Source organism: Galeopterus variegatus, unplaced genomic scaffold (assembly GCF_000696425.1).
Source record: "Galeopterus variegatus unplaced genomic scaffold, G_variegatus-3.0.2 Scaffold567, whole genome shotgun sequence".
Classification (NCBI taxonomy): Eukaryota; Metazoa; Chordata; class Mammalia; order Dermoptera; family Cynocephalidae; genus Galeopterus; species Galeopterus variegatus.
In genome coordinates this window covers 95635-99476 of record NW_007726678.1, presented here as the reverse complement: position 1 = coordinate 99476, position 3842 = coordinate 95635, and positions in this window count along the sequence as shown.

Genomic DNA, 3842 nt, shown 5'->3' with positions numbered 1-3842 from the left:
GAATGTAATGGCTCATTCTAGACCCTAGAAAAGTCTAGGAGTCCTGTGGTCTTGGGGTGAGGCTTAGTCAGGTCTCTGGCTTTATTTCTGTGAGATCTTAGCTCTGCCTATCATGTTTGTTGTCTCCATCCTCAGGCTGGGTACTCCTCAGGAGAGCCGAAACAGAATTTATAGCTAGGTCCACAGCCATCTCTTTGCCATGCCTAAGCTATACATTGTTTGCTTTTCCCTCTTTTGGACTCCCTACATAGATAGTAGTGGAGTTAGTGAATGATTTCTTCTCTTGATTCTTTGCTTCAGTGTGTTTCATTCATACTGCTGTTTGGAGCTGTCCAGTGTACTCACCCATTCCAGCACTTATGGGATTTGAGTTTATTTATTTATTTATTTGTTTGTTTGCTTGCTTGCTTACAGAAGGCTGTGGTTAGACAACACTAGATACCAGTGTNTTGGTGGCAAGTAACTGAAACCACATATGGTGAATGTAATGGCTCATTCTAGACCCTAGAAAAGTCTAGGAGTCCTGTGGTCTTGGGGTGAGACTTAGTCAGGTCTCTGGCTTCATTTCTGTGAGATCTTAGCTCTGCCTATCATGTTTGTTGTCTCCATCCTCAGGCTGGGTACTCCTCAGGAGAGCCGAAACAGAATTTATAGCTAGGTCCACAGCCATCTCTTTGCCATGCCTAAGCTATACATTGTTTGCTTTTCCCTCTTTTGGACTCCCTACATAGATAGTAGTGGAGTTAGTGAATGATTTCTTCTCTTGATTCTTTGCTTCAGTGTGTTTCATTCATACTGCTGTTTGGGGCTGTCCAGTGTACTCACCCATTCCAGCACTTATGGGATTTGAGTTTATTTATTTATTTATTTATTTGTTTGTTTGTTTGCTTGCTTGCTTACAGAAGGCTGTGGTTAGACAACACTAGATACCAGTGTACCAAGAGTAATTAGGGATGCCCCAGACAGCTGTCTTCACTCACCAACCTCACAAGAAGACAGTTCCCATTCTGAATCACGCTAGCTTTGCTGCTGTTTATCATACAGGCAAATGGCAGCAGCTGTATTGCAGCGTGGCAGCCTGTATTCCCACCCTTGCATGTGGAAGCCAAGGCCATGATGCATTTTCCCAGAGGCCAGGCTTTCTGGGATCCTACAGAACTTCAATTAATTAAATTTCACAGTGGGACTTATAATCTCTGCTTCCCAGGCAGGAAGAAGCATTCTTTCTGGAGAAAACAGCACTGTTCTTGCCTCTCATGACCACTGTCTGTCTGTGTGGCAAGGGAGTCATCACCCATGATTGGTGTTTAGCCACACCCAGGCCCACAAACGTGGGTTTGTAGTGAGGTCTGAGTCCTTATGCTTCCCTTCCTGCCTGAGCCCAACTTTTCAAAACAGTGCCTGTCTCCTGGAAGAGTATGTAGAGAAAGCAGAGTTGCTGTTGATTTATTGAAAAATTGTATAAAAATAATTTGATACACATATTAATGCTTCTCATAAAGGATATTCTTATTCCGCCAGTTGGACCTCTCAGTTTATAAAAGATTGGGGTTCTTCAAGGAAACACATCTATCTCAGGGCTTGGGTTGAAGGTTGGGAGAGGTCAGGCCTCTGAGAATCAAATTGTTGGTTGAGACAGACATGGTTACCTTGCTTATGGAGCGTGTTGTCTAAGAGCTTTCTCATGGATGTATTGAACCTACTACTTCCTTTCTTAAATGCTTTTCGCCTCCTGAATGGTTATTACTCTGTGCCTTAGAGAAGCAGCCCTTGTTGAAGATCATTATATTTGGAAATATTTGGAAATATTAATGAGCAAAATAAGTGAATCTTCTTACTGAAGAAGTTGATTTTGGCAGATCCCTTGGCTTCCTTGTTTGTCTTTTCATCCATCCTCTCAAAATGTCCTCGTCCTACATGGAAGACCTTCTGTATAAAGGTAGGATTTGGGCAAGTGCCATTGTCCACTTCCATTCCATGTTGCTTTCCTGATAAGAAGGCATTTATGTCGCCACTAGTCTCAGTCTTCTTGGAAGTATTTCCAGTACATTGTCCACCATTTTGACTTGTCATTATTGTCAAAGTCCTGAAACAGCTAAAACTCCTCAAAGTTGTCTGTTGCTGGAGTGTGCGTTCTTCGTTATAAAATTTGTTTATTTTTGGATTGCTATTTGAAAATAAATGTACGTGCTCTCTACTTGTTTTCTTGCCTTCATCCTACCAGTTCTTTCCAAAGGAAGTAAATTTTGTTACCATTTGTTTAATGTTATAACACTCAACTTAAAATTAAGTCCCTATCTCCACACTGTCACATTGAGGGTCTTCCTGGGCAGAATTTTAATCCTCAGCTTCCCAGGACCTTCAGTTCTTTAGGGATGGACCAGATGCCTAAAATCACTAATTACAAGTGTCTTGAACTTGATGGTGCTTATGTCAAAAATAAGGTTTGTATTTTTTATTTTTGTCTTTTAACTCCATATTTCTTGTCTCTTGTGTATGCATTGCAAGTTTCTTTTTTCTTTTTTCATTTTGCTGGTGGTCTTTTCACTCTTGTTAAAATGTACCCCAACAGACAGAGAAAATGGGCTCCTTGTGGCTAAAAAGAGACACTAAAACTCTCAAACAGAACCAAATGGCCATAGCAGAATGAGGGGTTAGACACACATTCCTCCACTTACAAAATATGTGTTACTCTCATGAAGCTTTTCTTTCCTGTAACTAAGCGCATGCTGTCAGGAAAGGTGGAAGCTTCTCAAGCTGCAACATCCCAGGCAGGCATTCCAAGGAGCCACCTGGAAGCCAAGCCACCGTAATCAATATACAAAACACTCCATCACCTCACAGAGCAACTGCCTAGTGCCCTTTTGTAGACAAGACTTCCCCTGTTCTTAACGCCTGATCTGTTCTAGATCCCCATACCTTTGCTGTCTCCAGAATGCCACATAAATGTAGACTTTTGAGTACCATGTTTAAAATTTGATGACCATTTGGAAAATTGTATAATTATATTTGTCCTCCAGAGTTGTCCTGAGATTGTAAAGTTTCAACAGTGCTCAATACATGTGGTAGCACACATTAGGCCTTCAACACGAAGATATTTTATTATTATCATGGGGTGTGTCTGCTGAAGCAGGACCCTGCCCCCTGTGCTTAACTTCTGTCATTTGTACAATGAGAGGGATGCTGGGGAATGGTGCTCAAATGAGGTAATGGACTATGAAGTGACACCAAATGTCTACAGTGCTATGAAAATCAAAGTTAACATGGAAAAATGGGCAAAGACTGGATTTCATTTGCCCTTTAATTAAACACAAACCTTTTCATGTATTTTTCTTTTCTAATATGTGCTGTAAGTCTAAGCATATGGAAACAATTCCTGTGAAAAGCAAAATGGGAATTTGGGGGTTTGTGGATCATTAAAACAAAAGTTTACACTTAAAAAATTAAAAAGTTGAATTTTCCCTAATTGGGATATTACTCAGAATAATAACACTGTCTGTGGCTCCTTTTAGTCATTCCTGACCTAGTTCCCCTTCCACAGTCCACAGCTCTTCCTTCTACTTGCTTCTGCCAGGAAAGCAGAGTGGGCTTGTGCAGACAACACTCTAGTCACAGGAGAAGACGCACATAGGCTAGGATTATGCAGACCCTTCCTCAAACTGTGAAGGGTCTAGTTTTCTGCAGAACAAATGTTGTCTATGTGTATGAGTAGCAGAATGAAAATGCCAAATATATAAGACAATTTGAAACTAAATTTGACAAGGACATTCGTCACAAACAGCACGCTGTGGCCTGGATCAGTGTGAAGCATCTAGTTCCAGATACCAGTGTCCAATCTCCTA